This window comes from Sorex fumeus, unplaced genomic scaffold (genome assembly GCF_029834395.1).
Source record: "Sorex fumeus unplaced genomic scaffold, SorFum_2.1 ptg000070l, whole genome shotgun sequence".
Classification (NCBI taxonomy): Eukaryota; Metazoa; Chordata; class Mammalia; order Eulipotyphla; family Soricidae; genus Sorex; species Sorex fumeus.
In genome coordinates this window covers 12,429,239-12,446,337 of record NW_026606127.1, presented here as the reverse complement: position 1 = coordinate 12,446,337, position 17,099 = coordinate 12,429,239, and the positions used below count along the sequence as shown (strand labels likewise).

General features: G+C 39.8%; 1 pseudogene; it reads right to left on the bottom strand.

Annotated features, from left to right (window-relative positions):
- Positions 1-7,369: 7,369 nt before the first annotated feature.
- LOC130037000 (uncharacterized) lies at positions 7,370-7,466 on the bottom strand (annotated as a pseudogene).
- Between the last annotated feature and the right edge of the window lie 9,633 nt (positions 7,467-17,099).

Below are 17,099 nucleotides of genomic sequence, written 5' to 3'. Positions count from 1 at the left end.
CAATTGAGTCAGGGGATTGGGACTGAGGGTTTCTGGGGTTTTGGGGGGAGAGGGAGGGTTTATTTTTTGAGAGAATGAGGAGTGTCATGTTGGAATAATGTGTATGAGGAACCATTGTTAATTGAATTATAAATCATAGAATATTAATATTGTTTTAGACGTTTGTCTGTCTCATTTTATTCTTTTAATTTGTTTTCTCCATATGCCACATATGCATGAACTTGTATGATGCCTATCTCTCTCTGCCTGGCTTATGTCACTAAACATAATATCCTCATGTTATGCTTTTTTATACAAATAATAAGAATATTTCACTTCATACAACTGAGTAGGATTCCATTGCTTTACACCCTTTCATTTTCAAAATTTGGGGTTTAAAACATACAAATATTGATTTTAACAATGCTCTGGTGTTTTAAAATTTTTAGTTCAGTGAAGAAAAGGTAAAGGCCCTCCCGTTGATCGTCGATTTGCTCGAGCGGGCCCAGTAACGTCTCCATTGGAGACTTTGTTGTTACTGTGTTTGGCATATCGAATACTCTCGGTAGCTTGCCGGGCTCTCTGAGAGTGGCAGAGGAATCGAACTCGGGTCGGTCATGTTGACCGCTTGTAAGGCGAACGCCCTACCGCTGTGAAGAAAAATAGATTTTATTGAACAACACTTAGAAACTTGTGAAACAGGCATTGGGTGGAATGGAATGGAATATATGTTCAAGAGAGACCACTCGTTTTACAAAGCAAGCAAAGAGTGACATACAGAAAGAAAGCACGGTATTTCTTTAAGGAAGAACACAAGCTTGAGGACCAAGCCCACTCTGGTAGTTTAGGAATAAGAACTTCGAGTGGTATGAACTTAACTTGTACACTTTAGGGGAGAACCTGAGTGAAACAAATAGAAGTACGTTCAGGAGAATGATAAACTGGAGTCTATACTTGGAGTGAGGAGGGTAGAGAGTTCTTTGGGGAGATCTGGACTATGGAGAACAGTAATATTATAACATTAATGATAGTATCTTACCGTGGGATTCCAAAAAAATCTTTAACAGTGGTGTCAGAAATGATAACATTCATAGGTATTTGGATTTCCTGTGGAAACTACTGGAAAGCTGAGTTTATGCTCTGGATGCCTCTGCCTGAAACAAGGTCAACAAATCATGAATGAAAAATTACAAGTTACATGGATCAAGGATTCTGATCCCAGTGGAAGGCTAGCTTTTGGGTGGACAATTTCTACTGCTGGCCTGATGTAGATTCTGATCCTGGGATACGTAACAGAAAGGAGGTAGTGACAGGTATCCTCAGAAGTGAAGCCTCTGAGACAGAATTCATTCATACCAACTTATGGCATGAATGTTTGCTCATGGCTGCTACCATTATAACATGCCATTCAATGATTCTGTGGTTTCAATTTACTGTGTCAATGTAAAGATGAAGTTTCTAAATCGAAGGTAAAAATCTGAGGCCCTCAAGATGATGAATTATGGAGAGGGGGGGTGGAGCTGGAGCTATAGTACAGCAGGTAGGGCATTTGCCTTGCACATGGCCTACCCAGGTTAGATTCCCAGCATCCTGTATGGTCCCCCCAAGCACCGTGAGGAGTAATTCCTGACTGCAGAGCCAGGAGTAACACCTGTGCATCGTCAGGTGTGACCCAAAAACGCAAAAACAAAAAGATGATGCCTTACCTTTAGATATTTTGCAGTCAAATAGAAACAGCCAGGAAGCTCACCAGAAAAGAGTTCTCCTGGGTCGAAAACATCATCACCTCTGGCGTGAGAGCATAGAGAAAATAACGTTTCCATTTTATGCCATGTTAAAGCAAGCCAGACATGATCTTGGAAAGTTTGTCAAAGGAAAGCATGGCTATAGGAAGGATAAGATGACAACTGTATCTTAGAGGTAAAATATACAAGTGAAGAAAAGGTCAAGAATTAGGCGGTACGATGGTGACCAGGTATACTAAGAAAAGCATTTTTTAAAAAATAAAATGCAATGAGACATCAAAAAAGACCTTTTTAAATGTTTAAGAACAGGGATATAACTCAGGGATAGAGCATTTGTCTTCCATTGTATGATGATCTGGGATTGATCCTTAGCATTGCAAACAGCATTATTTTTTAATTTTTAATTTCTTTCTTTCTTGCTTATTTGCTTGCTTGTTTTTCTTGTTTTTTTTTTTGGATCGCACCTGGCTATGCATAGGGGTTATTTTTAATTTTTAAAAAAATTATAATTTTTATTTTTTACCTGTGGTTTAAAATGAAATCTAAAATATTTTAGAGTAAATATATGTGAAGAAGAATAAAATTCACGGGAACTATTTAGTGTTCTTAACGATACAGCAGTCAGAATTTTGAGGTTAATTTTATGGGTAGTGCATAAATAATTTTTCCCCATTATGTGGGCTGTGTTTTTATGATGGTCACCATTTTTTCTAAGTTGCAGAAACGTCTTAGTTTAATGTAGTCTCATTTGTTTATCTTCATTTCTTCTTCCTTGGTTAGTGGTGTTTCATTCTAGAAGTTTCCCTTAGCTTTAATGTCATGGAGGGATCGTCCCACATTTTTCTCCATATATCTTAAGAATTCAGGTATGATATTGAGGTTTTTAATACATTTGATCTGACTTTGTGCCTGGCACTATAAAGAGGTCTGAGTTCAATTTTTTTTTTTTTTTGCCTGTTGCTGTCCAGGTTTTCCAGCACCACTTGTTGAAGAGACTTCTTTGCTCAACTTCATATTTCTTGAGCCTTTATGAAAGATTAGGTAATAATAATCTGAGGGCCAGCGTCAGGATATTTGACTATATTCCATTGATGTGAGGCCTGTCTTTATCTGAATATCATGATATTTTGATTACTACGACTTTGTAGTAGGGTTGCAAGTTGGGGAAGCTATTCCCTTCTTCTTTTTAACAAATATTGCTTTAGCTTTTCATGGGAGTTTATTGTTGTGTATGAGTTTCAAGAATATTTAATCTATTTCTTTGAAAAATGTTATGGCTATCCTTATAGGAAGTGCAGTAAATCTTTATAGAGCTTTGGTGTGTATTGCCATTTTGACAGTGTTAATCCTCTCAATCCATGAGCATGGGATGTGATTCCATTTCCTCATATACTCTCTTATTTCGTGAAGTAGAGTTTTTAGGGTTTTTTTTTGTATAGTTCCTTAAAATTTTATCATTTATCACTTAACTTCCCCTTAGTCGTCGATTTGCTCGAGCGGGCGCCAGTAACATCTCCATTTGTCCCTGTCGCGTGCTAGAGTAGCCCAATAGAATCTGTTCGAACCGGGAACATGAAGGGCCTCAAACCGATCTTTCATGATCTTGACGAAGAAGTCTGACCATCTGGAAGGTGGGCGGCCACGCGGTCTTTTGACATCCCATGGAATCCAGTCGGTAACAGCTCTAGTCCAGCGGTCGTCTCTAAATCTCATTACGTGACCAGCCCATCTGATTTTCGACTCCTTGGCATAAGAGACAGCGTCCCTGATTCTTGATCGGCAACGGATGTCAGAACTCCAGATTATCTCTCTCATTTGAGTGAAACCTGATATTCCAAGCATAGCTCTTTCAATTCTTCTTTGGGAGACCTGAATACTGTTCTCATCTTGTTTGCATAGGGCCCAGGTCTCTGAGGCATATGTTAATGCAGGAAGAACAGTGGAATCAAAGAGATGTGCCCAGAGCCGGAGGTTCTTCTTCCTCTTAGTTATTTCTTTGACGTTTTTGAAGGCGTTCCAAGCTGCTCTCTTCCTCCTGCACAGCTCGGGTGCCAGGTCATTTGTCTTGTTGACCTCTCGATCTAGGTACACATAGCTGTTGCATTCGGAGATAGTCCTTCAATTGAGAGTGAATGGGGCATCAGGAACAAGGCTGTTTCGCATAAACATTATTTTCCTAAGATTCAGCTGTAGTCCTACCTTTCCACACTCACGGTCAAAGTTGGCCAGCATTTGTGCCGCTTGGCCGATGTTTGGTGTTATTAAAACAATGTCATCAGCAAAGTGGAGGTGGTGTAGTTGCCGACCATCTATCTTCATTCCCATTCCTTCCCATTCCAGTCGTCGCATGATGTTCTCGAAGGTGGCACTGAAGAGTTTCGGTGAAAGGGTATCACCCTGCCACACCCCTCTCTTGACATCAACGATCACTTCTTTGTAGAATGGTGAGATCCTGCTAGTGAATCTGTAATACAGCTCACGGAGGATCCTGATGTACTGGTCTTGAATGCCCTGATTGGCTAGGGCTTCAATGACCACTTCCGTCTCAACAGAATCAAAGGCCTTCTTTAAATCAATGAACGTTAAACAGCGGCATCTTGAACTCCAGAGAAACTTCAATGAGCTTGGTTATCATGTGGATATGGTCGATGGTGCTGAATCCTTTGCAGAACCCTGCTTGCTTGCATGGTTGTCCTTCATCTAGTGTTCTGCCAATCCTATTTAGGATGACTCCAGTGAACAACTTGTAGATGACAGACAATAGGCAGATCCGGCGATAGTTGCCAATGCCATGGATGTCTCCCTTCTTGAACAGTAGTACGGTCCTGCTGGTTTTCCTTTGGGACGGAAACTTGCATTCAGACAGGTAGCGAGTGAAGAGCCGAGCCAGTGTATTGATAAGTACTGACTGCAGGTTCTTCAGGTGTTCAGGTCTGACCTTGTCTGGGCCGAGTGCTATTTGTTTCTTTACCAACGAAATGGCGTGTCAGATTTCGGAAGGGAGAACATTGGGAACAACATATCCATCCTGTGGAATTTGGTATGTAGGCAAGTGGACATGGCTATTGAAGAGATTTGAGTAGAAATCATGGTAATCTTCTCCACTGCCGTTCTGGAGGATGTGATGGATCCATCAGGACGTCGGAGGGCAGTCATCTTGGTCTTATAGTTGGCGAAGGACAGGCAGGCATTACGAATACTTTTCCTGGCTTCTGCCGCATCTACCAGTACTTCTGCTCTTCTCTCTTTTAGGTCTTCCTTGATCGCATCTCTGCACTGCTTTGCACGCTCACACGTTAGCTTGCGGTCAGCTGAGGCATGCGCCAAACCATGCTGGCGAATTAGCTCAAGAGTTTTCGAAGATAGGCAATTTTTTGTGGCTATCTCTCTCTTGGCGTTCCTCGCACATTCATGGAGGTGCTGAACCAGTGGATTGTATTCCTCGTCAATGTTGTCAACAATGGCAGCTTCCCATGTTGCCGCAATAGTACCAAAGTATAGTTCCTTAACATTTTAGTTGATTCTAATATACTCGATTTTCTGAGGTATTATTGTGAATGGGATTGTTTTTCTCTATCTCTTTTTTTCTCTTTCATTTGAAATATATGGGAAAGCCATGGACTACCGGATATTGATTTTGTAATATGCTACTTTACGAAACAAATCTATTGTTCCCAGGAGCTTTTTTGTAGATTCTTTGGGATTTTCCAAGTATAGTATCATGTCATCTCCAAATAGTAAAAGCTTGAGTTCTTCCTTTTTTATATGGATGCCCTTGATATCTTTTCTTTTTACCGAAATCCTATGGCAAGTACTTCAAGTACTATGTTGAATAGGTGTGGTGAGAGTGGGTAACTTGTTTTGTGCCTAATTGTATTCTGGGATTCTAGCTCATTGATTTCTGCTCCAAGCCTTTAGTTTTCTCCCCGTTGAGAATAATGCTTGCTGTGGGTTTGTGGTAGTTTGTTTTGACTAGATTGAAGAAAGTACTTTCAACTCCCATTTTGTTGAGAGTTTTTCATCATGTATGGGTGCTGGATCTCATCACATGCTTTATCTACATCTATCGATATGATGACATGACTTTTATCTTTATTTTATTGAGATGGTGTATTCTGTTGATTGACTAGAGAATGTTAAGCCATCCTTGCATCCCCAAGATAAACCTACTTGGTCATAGTGTGTGATCTTTTGTTGAGTTTCTGGATTCTCTTTGCTGGTATTTTCTTGAGAATCTGTGTATCTGTATTCATCAAGGAAATAGGTCTGTAATTTTCATTTTTTGTGGTGTCTCTGTCTGTTTTGAGTATTAGGGTGATCTTTGCCTCATAGAAACTATTTGGGAGCATTTCTGTTTCTTCAATTTCCTGGAAAATCTTGAAAAATGTTGGCAGCAGTTCCTCTTTAAAGGATTGAAATATTTCACTATTGAATCCATATGGGCCACGGATTCTGTTTGGGGGGATATTTTGACCATCATTTCAATTTCCTTGGTAGTGATAGGTTCAAGTATTCCAAATCTTCTTGGTTCAGCCTTGGGAGGTAATTGGAAACCATTAATTTATCAATTTATTCAAGATTCTCTCATTTCCTGCTGCAAAGATTCTCAAAATAATCTCTGATGATCCTATGGATTTCTGTAGTTTCTATTAGGATACCCCCCTTTGCATTTCTGATTCGATTTATTAGAATTCTTTCTGTTTCTTTGAGAGGCTTCTAGAGGTTTATTGATCTTGTTTATTTTCTCAAATAACAAGCTTTTGCTTTTATTGGTCTTCTGGATTGTATTTTGGGATTCTAGCTCATTGATTTCTACTACAAATTTTATTATTTCCTTGCTCCAGCCTAGTTTGCACTCCTTTTGTTGGTCATTTTCCAAAATCTTGAGCTCTAATTTATTCATGTAGGCCCTTTCTTTCTTCCTGATGAATTCTGGCAGAGCTATAGTCTTTCCTCTTAACACTGCTTTTGCTGTGTCCCACAAGTTCTGCTAGCTCGCGTCCTCATTCTCATTTGTTTCTGGAACCTTTTTATTTCCTCTTTGATTTCTTCTCTAAGCCAACGGTTGTTCATTACTTCCCTTAAATACAATATTTCCTTGCTGAGATTTAGTCTGTATGATCTATTGAGAAGTGACAAAGTAGTGTTGAAATATCCACCTAGTACTGTTTTGCTATCAATGTTTTTTTTTAAGTCTATTAGAAGTTGTTTTTAAGTAATTTGCTGGTCTGTCATTGAGCATCTACATTGAGGAGGGTGAGTTCTTTCTGATGTAAAGATCCCATGATCGTGAAGAATGACATTCACTGTCTCTTATAACCTTTAGCCTGAAGTCCACGTGGTCTGATACTAGTATGGCTTCTCCAGCTTTGTGGAGGTGTTCTTTTCTTGAAGACTTGTTTTCCAGCCTTTTACTTTTAGCCCATGGTTGCTTTGATTGCTCAGATGTGTTTCTTGCAGGCATCAGAATGTTGGGTTCAGTTTTCTAATTCATCTTCCTATTCTGTGCCTCTGAATTGGCACATTTAGTCCATAGACATTGAGAGAGATTGTTGTTATGGGGATTTGTGCTATCTTTATGTAGAATTTTTGTACTTGTGGGGATTGCCTTAGCTTAAACTAGCCGCGTTAGTTCTTCTTGCAACAAAAATATGGAGCTCTTTACAAGTTTGCATGTCGTCTCTGTGCAAGGACCATGATAATCTCTGTATCATTTCAATTTTAGTATATGTGTAACCAAACCTAGTAGGAGTTAATTTTTCTCTTCTGATTACTTTGAGTGTTGTCCTTACTTACCCTATGGCAGAGAGTGGTACCTAATCAAGGAAAGTATTTCAAAGCAGCTTGATAGATTTAGATCTTTAATGTCCCAGAAAGAAAAATATTGTTTTTACCATATTATCTTTTACCATAATCAAGGCATCAGTTTTACAAAATAATTCTTTTAGACGATGTTATATGAGTCCTGTTTAATGCACTTCCCTGAAACCTTCATTAATACCATTAAACTAGAGCCTTTTGCTGTTCTCACCTCAGTCCCGCATACATCTCCAGGAAAAGGTGGATGGTGTTGTCTGCACTTTGACCACCTTGAATGTAAGTAGGATTTTTCTCCTGAAGGAAGAGGTGAGGAGCATATTGATGATTTCATTCCACATTATTATAAGTTCAACTTGAACGGAAGTTGAGACTCATGAGGCTCCTGTAAAGGACAGAAAAAAGGGTCTCAGTGAAGTTTAATGGCCAACACAAATTAACATCACAGATGACTCAAAGCAGCCTGTGTTCTTCTTTGTGTATAGTGAGTTTCATACCTAATGATAGTGATTCTTAGCCATGACACACGGGCAAAACAGACCTATAATTAAAAACCTAGTTCTCTGAGCAGAGTGGGGTTTCTTAGGTGATTGAACAAGTGTGCAGTAATTTATTACTAAGCACATACGTAGTTTGAATGATGTGTACTTTTTGATCTAAACTTAATTCCAAATATGTCTAAAATGACAGTCTCCTGACCCCGCACCTGGCTTTCTTCACCGGGGTCCCTTGGAGGGGGTGTGTTGAGTTTCCCTCACCGCGCCGAGCAGAGCCCTGGCACCTGAAGACCTCTGCAACCAGCCATAGGTACGCTTTAGACCACTCTCCCCAAGCTTGAAGGAGCCTCATGCATGAACGAATCTGACAGAGGAACCCAGGTGTGCGCAACCTGGGGATGAGATCTCCAAGGCTGCTCAGATCAAGACTGGGCCCCCTCCAACCAGATCCCCCATCTCCTAGTAGCTAAGTGTTACAACCACGAACTGCCCCTGGAGCCATGTAATCCCATCAATGGCCAAGATACAGAGACTGGATTTTGTTGATAAGACAACAACAATTATTGTCCAGTTCTCACTCTGAGAGAACCTGGTAGGCATCTGCGAGTATCTTGCCCTTGCGTTTACCAGTCATTTACACTTCTTTCAATACAGATTATATGATCATGGTTTATGCTTATTTTTACTATTGAAGTTTAATAGCTAAATACTGATTTTTTAACAGCACTAATTTATTAAAAACATTCATCCTTGGCCTATCATATTAATTGCCAGTATTTGTTGGTTTTGCTTGTTTTTTGATTACTTAAATTGGTTTTGATCCTTTTCTTTCAGGTTGAAAAATTTTGACACAAATGAGTATATGTTTTTCTTTATCTTCTACAGTTTTAAACTGAGAACAACTGTTTGTTTTGTACAAATAAGATACCTGTGCATTTACTATTTCTTCTCATTTTATTTACATTTTAACACATCTCGATTCATCTACAAATTATCCTAGTAAGTGTTCTCATATTGAAAGAAACCACCAATTTTTTCAATCATAGCACTGTAGCACTGTCCTCCCGCGGTTCATCCATTTGCTCGAGCGGGAACCAGTAACATCTTACAGCAAATTGTGACACTTGTTGTCACTGGCTTTAGCCTATCGAATAGGTCATGGGTAGCTTGCCAGGCTCTTGCTATTTGGACGAGATATTCTGGGTAGCTTGCCGGGCAGAGGAATCGGAATCAGGATTGGCCTCCTGCAAGGCAAATGCCCAACCTGCTGTGCTGTAAACGTTATCTAAAATATACTATTAATAACAAATGTTGTTTCTTTAACAGTGCAATATAAACAATTATTAGGTAATTTTCATGATTTGTTAATGAAATAGCTAAACTCTTGAGTATAATGGGAGTATTTTTCTAACACAAGAGTCTGACGAAGGTGAAACTGTTATAACCGGCTTGTAGGATTCCATCTCCCTAGCCTGCTTCATTCTACCCCGCTCTCTATCCAATCCGGTCTTCTTCTTGGGATTCTGACCTCCTGATTGGCTAGCCTGACCTTTCACCTGCCTACTTTATGACATCATTCTCCCACAAACCAACCACCAACTGGTAGAATCTTGGGGGTCCCATGTAGTTGCTTGTAAATAAATTTGAATCATCATGGCAAGTGACGAGTGATCAATGACCAATCACCAGTGAGCAGTCGTCTCTACTGAAGACTTGCGGTCTTAAGCCGCTTCAGTGTTCAGACGTACTCTCGTACCGTCTCCTCTTCTCGTCTACCTTTCATCGGTATTTCCTCTTCTCTGACCATGTCAGGTAAGGAATAATACTTTTCAAAGCTTTTCATTAGATTTATCATCCCTAAACTTAGCAGTCAAGGAAAAACAGCACGTAGTAATGAAAGAAAGTATTCAAGTCGAATTTGATAAGCCTCATTTTAGCTTGACTTTGACATTTGCTGTGTGATTTTAGACACTGGCTTACTTTCTCTCACATACAAAGTGTTTTTCCTCATTGATTACATTCTATTTTAGACATACTTAGGAGCTCAAATACACAAACACACATACACACACACGCATATATATATATGGGTCGATTCTCTGTGTTTCTTTTTCCTTTTAATAGTGAATTTTACATGATATTCACTGAAAACAAGTAAATCAGAAAAAGTATTTTTACAGAAACAGAAAATATAGATGCTGTGAAAAACTGTTAATATATACTAGCATGTGTTCTCTGTAATGGTCTCTCCACTTGTATTTATACATCAGTATTTTGAATATAGTGATATTACAAAGTAATAATCATTGATCTTTGAGTTTTCTATTTAAACCAGGTAATAAGAAAATATGGGGCATGTGGAAGGTGTGGAGTGCTGAGCGTTAGGGAGGCAAGCCCTCAAAGGTAAGCAAGTTTGGGATCACTTTCATAAAACATTGACCAATCGACACCAAGACAATATGAGGGAGAAAAAATAGGAAAGAACGAAAGAAAGAAGGATAGAAAGAAAGAAAGAAAGAAAGAAAGAAAGAAAGAAAGAAAGAAAGAAAGAAGAATAGGGACTTCGATTATCAAGGAAGGGGAAAACCTTTGGACATAAAGTTGAAGAGAACCAAAGACTTAACATCAAAAAAGAAAGAATATATATGAAATATGCTGAGAATAATCCACTGAGAGCAAGTCAAAGAATTTTACTTCAATAAATGTCAGGACTAGAAAATATACTATGCCTTCAATAGGTTACCAGTAGGAAAAGCTCTTTATCAGAAAGCCATCCTTGCTGGATATTTTCCTTATTATTTCTTAGAACACAGTACTTGGTACTTGACAATTTGGAGTATAAACACGCTTAATAAATGATGCTCCCCATAAATAGCTAATAGTGCTTATCTAGGGCGGTGGAAGACACAGAATCTTCAATGTTTTTTATTATGTTCTGGTTTTTAAGTTCATGTATGCGTTGCCTGTTAAAATAAAAAAAATGGTATATTCTAACTTGAATCAGGAGATTTGATTCATCTGTGTGGTCAGTAGATTCCAGGTTAAAGCTGCTTGTCATCTTTACAAATATTATTTCATGTGATTTTTTCTTCCTAACATGAGAGTAGTTTGATAATAGTCAACTTTTGTTTTTAGATCCTAAGAGGAAAGAGAAAAGTCAAGTCTCACATGACAAATTACACATTTTTGTCATATTTCTGAATTCTGAGTTTTCCTACATAAAGATATTTTATGGGATTTTGGTCCGCATTTATTAAACATTGAGAAGAAAGTTTTCCTGTTTGATAAAGATAATTCTAATCTAGGCATTGGAAGTAAATTTGCAATATTTTGTCATCACTTTTTAAATGGTCTTTTCTGTTTCTTCTGTGATCAAGTTAAATCCTCTGCTATGTTTAACACATGTTGTTTGCTGGTTAATATTCAAAGGTACTGATGAGTATAATTTTTTGTAATTTCGAAGTTTCTTTCTGTATTTTACTCATTTAAAACATTTCTTGTCTGGGAGAAGGGAGGGAGGAGAGCGAGGATCCCCAGCGACCCCAAACCCCAGCGCGCGTCCAGATCCGGAGCAGCGCACCCGGCAGCACACCGGCCCCTCCCATCCAGGTGGGTTGGAGGACCCGAGCGGAGCCCCGCCCCTGAACCCAGACGCGCGGCCAGCGGAGCGAGCCCAGCCGGAGAAGGGAGGGAGGAGAGCGAGGATCCCCAGCGACCCCAAGCCCCAGCGCGCGTCCAGATCCGGAGCAGCGCGTCCGGCAGCACACCGGCCCCTCCCATCCAGGTATATCACTCACTTCAATCAACTTGGACCTGCATCCTTTCATCCTTTTCATCAACTTGTTACCTAATACCAAACAAAATTTCTCACCTCTTCTACTACAATTCAACAAAATCCCACTCGCCTACTCCATTTCCAACAAAAGTTCAGTTCGAAAACAGCTATACAAGTTCAGTAGTAAATAGTAACGCCTCCAAAAGTTTCACTCAATGTCAGTTATAAAACAAAGAATAACGCCTGATTGAGAAGAAGGTCAGACTCAGAAAGGTAAAGAGGCGCATCTAGCAGCAACAAAGCTGGACGGCTCCTGGCAGCCTCTCCTCACTCAACTAGAACAGTAGCAGCGAGTGTGATGGACCAAACCACACTGGTCACAATGGTAAAGCAACGCAAAAGCCCACCAAACGTTCTTATTCACGAGGCTAGCCCAGACGACACCAACAGTACTATAGCGATAGACAACCTCTCTGACAAGGAATTCAGAATGGAGCTACTCAGGATGCTTAGGGAACTAAAAGAAACAATGGAAACCAATGCCAATAAAAGACAAGAGGATTTGAAGGCAGAAATGAGGAAAATGCAATCGGAAATGTCGGACCTGAAAAACCTGGTAACCGAATTGAAAACCTCAGTGGAAGGCCTCAGCAGCAGAGTAACAGCGGCTGAGAACAGAATCAGTGAGCTCGAAGATCAAGTTCAGAGTCTTGTCAGAAAAGAGCAGAAAATGGAAAAGAGACTCACAGTTCGAGAACAGATGGCAAGAGAAGATCGTGATGAAGCCAAGAGGGGTAACATAAGAATTATTGGAGTCCCAGAGGGACGGGAAGAAAACCTTGATGAAGAAGAAACTGTCAAAGAAATCATTGCTACAGCGTTTCCAGAGCTGAAGAAAACTTCTGACCATATCCAGGAGGCCCGAAGGGTACCGGCTAGAAGAAATCCGAATAAGAATACCCCAAGACACATCCTGATCAAAATGACCAAAACTTTAGACAGAGACAAAATTCTGAAAGCAGCAAGATCGAAGAAAGAAATCTCTTACAAAGGAGCATCCTTAAAACTCACTGTTGATTTTTCTGATGAAACCTTCAGGGCCCGAAAACAGTGGTGGGACATAGTGAAAAAACTCAATGAAATAAATGCCTCCCCAAAAATACTTTACCCAGCGAGACTCTCATTCATAATAGAAGGAACAACACACAGTTTCACGGACAAACAACAGCTCAGGAACTTCATAGACTCAAATCCATGGTTACAAGTACAACTAAATGGGCTACTTTAAGGCAAGACAGACCTCTCAAATACACCAAATTTCAACAGAACAATGGGACAAAATCCCATAACAATAATCTCTCTCAATGTCAATGGGCTAAACGCACCAATAAAAAGACATAGAGTGGCAGGATGGATTAGAAAATTGAACCCAACATTCTGCTGCCTGCAAGAAACACATCTCAATAGTCAAAGCAAACACAGACTCAGAGTCAAAGGCTGGAAAACAATCCTACAGGCAAACAGCTCCCAGAAAAAAGCTGGGGTAGATATCCTAATATCAGACCACATCGATTTCAGAGTGAAGAAGGTCATAAGAGACAGTGAAGGCCATTTCCTATTGACCAAAGGATCTGTACAACAGGAAGAACTTACAATAATAAATGTATATGCACCTAATGAGAGACCAGCAAAGTACTTAAAACAATTACTCATAGATTTGGAAAAAGACATCGATAGCAACACAATACTAGTGGGAGACCTCAACACCGCTTTGTCACCTCTTGATAGATCAACCAGACTCAAGCTTAGCAAGGACATACTTCATCTGAGGGAAACAATGGAAGAAAGGGGCTTAGTAGATATATACAGGACACTTCATCCACAAAAAGCTCAATACACATTCTTCTCAAGCGTACATGGAACGTTCTCCAATGTAGACCACATGCTGAGCCACAAAACATGCCTCCATAAAATTAAGAAGATAGAGATTATATCAACAATCTTCTCAGACCATAATGCGCTGAAATTAGAAGTAAATCACACACAAAAACAGAAAAGTAAATTAAACACATGGAAATTAAACAGTGCGCTATTAAACAACGAGTGGCTTAGACAGGAAATTAAAGAGGAAATCAAAAGAGTCCTAGAAACGAATGAAAATGAGGACACGAGTTACCAAAACCTATGGAACACAGCAAAAGCAGTCTTAAGAGGAAAGTTTATAGCTTTACAAGCATTCCTCAGGAAGGAGGAGCGAGCCCACATAAATAAACTAACCTCACAGCTTAAGAACTTGGAGAAGGACCAACAAAAGGAGCACAACCCGAACAGGAGGAAGGAAATAATAAAACTCAGAGCAGAGATTAACGAGATGGAAACCCAGAAAACAATCCGAAAGATCAATGAAACCAAGAGCTGGTTCTTTGAGAAAATTAACAAAATCGACAAGCCCCTAGCAAAACTCACAAAGAAAGGGAGAGAGAAAACCCTAATAAACCGAATCAGAAATGAAAAGGGGGTCATTACAACAGAAACTACAGAAATTCAAAGGATCCTCAGGGAGTACTTTGAAAAGCTTTATGCCACAGAACATCAAAACCTCGAGGAAATGGATAAATTCCTAGACTCCTACAGACTCCCAAGGCTGAACCAAGAAGACCTGGAATACCTGAACAGACCTATCACCATCAAGGAAATTGAAATGGTAATAAAAAGTCTCCCCAAGCACAAAAGCCCTGGCCCGGATGGATTCACCAGTGAATTCTTCCAAATCTTTAAAGAAGACTTACTCCCAATCCTCTTTAAGATTTTCCATGAAATTGAAATATCAAACACACTCCCGAACAGTTTCTATGAAGCAAATATCACACTGATACCAAAAGCAGACAGAGATAACACAAAGAAAGAGAACTACAGGCCGATATCCCTGATGAACACAGATGCAAAGATCCTCAACAAACTACTAGCAAATAGAATCCAACTACTCATCAAAAAGATCATACACCATGACCAAGTAGGATTCATCCCAGGGATGCAAGGATGGTTCAACATTCGGAAATCAATCAACATAATCCACCATATCAACAAAAGAAAAGATAAAAAGCATATGATCATATCAATAGATGCAGAGAAAGCATTTGACAAGATCCAGCACCCCTTTATGATGAAAACCCTAGCCAAAATGGTCATAGAGGGGACTTTCCTCAACATAGTTAAAGCCATCTACCACAAGCCTACAGTAAGCATCATCCTCAATGGGGAAAAACTGAGAGCCTTCCCTCTAAGATCAGGGACGAGACAAGGATGCCCACTCTCTCCACTGCTGTTCAATATAGTACTGGAAGTACTTGCAATAGCAATTAGGCAAGAAAAAGACATTAAGGGCATTCAGGTAGGAAAGGAAGAATTAAAGCTCTCACTATTCGCAGATGATATGATACTATACCTAGAGAACCCAATATCCTCCCCCCAAAAACTCCTAGAAACAATAGACTTGTATAGTAAAGTTGCAGGTTATAAAATCAATACCCAAAAGTCCATGGCTTTCCTATATGCAAACAGTGAGAGAGAGGAAAGCTACATGAAAAAATCAATCCCGTTCACAATTGTGCCCCAGAAAATCAAGTACCTAGGAATCAGCCTAACTAAGGAAGTAAAGGACCTGTACAAAGAAAACTACAAAACGCTTCTTCAGGAAATAAAAGAGGACCTGAGGAAATGGAAAGACATCCCCTGCTCATGGGTCGGAAGACTGAACATTGTCAAAATGGCAATACTACCGAAAGCACTGTACAAATTCAATGCAATCCCTATAAGGATACCCATGACGTTCTTCAAAGAAATGGAGAAAACACTCCTGAAATTTATATGGAACAATAAACCCCCACGACTAGCTAAAGCAATTCTGGGGAAAAAGAAAATGGGAGGAATCAACCTCCCGAACTTCAAACTTAACTACAAAGCGGTAATAATCAAAACAGCATGGTACTGGAACAAAGGCAGAACTGCAGACCAATGGAACAGAGTTGAATACACTGACATCACCCCCCAATCATATGATCATCTAATCTTTGATAAAGGTGCAAGAAATGTGAAGTGGAGTAAGGAAAGCCACTTTAACAAATTGTGCTGGCATCACTGGACGGCTACATGCAAAAAAATGGGCTCAGAACTCTGCCTAACACCATGTACAAAGGTAAGATCAAAATGGATTAAAGACCTCAACATCAGACCAGAAACCATAAGATACATTGAAGACAAAGTTGGCAAAACCCTCCATGACATTGAGGCTAATGGTATGTTCAAAGATGACACGCCACTGGCTGAGCAAGTGAAAACAGAGATAGATAAATGGGACTATCTTAAACTAAGAAGCTTCTGTACCTCCAAAGAAACAGTGACCAAAATACAAAGACAGCCTACAGAATGGGAAAGAATATTCGCCGAATACACATCTGACAAGGAATTGATATCAAGGATATACAAAATACTGGTTGAACTCCACAAGAAGAAAACACCCAACCCCATCCAAAAATGGGGCAATGAAATGAACAGAAACTTTCTCAAAGAAGAAATCCGAATGGCAAAAAAGCACATGAGAAAATGCTCTACATCATTAATCATCAGGGAGATGCAGATCAAAACCACAATGAGATACCATCTCACACCTCAGAGACTGGCTCACATTCAAAAGAACAAAAGCAACCGTTGCTGGCGCGGATGTGGCGAGAAAGGGATACTCCTTCACTGTTGGTGGGAATGTCCACTGGTTCAGCCCTTCTGGAAAACAGTATGGACGTTCCTCAAAAAATTAGAAATTGAGCTCCCATTTGACCCAGCGATACCACTCCTGGGAATATATCCCAGAGAGGCAAAAACGTGTAGCCGAAGTGACATCTGCACTTGTTTGTTCATTGCAGCACTCTTTACAGTAGCCAGAAACTGGAAGAGACCAGAGTGCCCAAGAACAGATGACTGGTTAAAGAAACTTTGGTACATCTACACAATGGAGTACTATGTGGCTCTTAGAAAAGATGAAGTCATGAACTTTACATAGAAGTGGTACAATATGGAAAGTATCATGCTAAGCGAAATGAGTCAGAAAGAGAGGGATAGACATAGAAAGATAGCATTTATCTGGGGGATATAAAATAATAAAATATGAGATTAATACCCGAGAATAGCTGAGAGCAACACCAGGAGAATTACTCCATAACTTAGAGGCCAGCTGGGTATTCTAGGGAAAAGGACAATTCATATAGAAAGGGGAACACCAAGTGGAGGGTG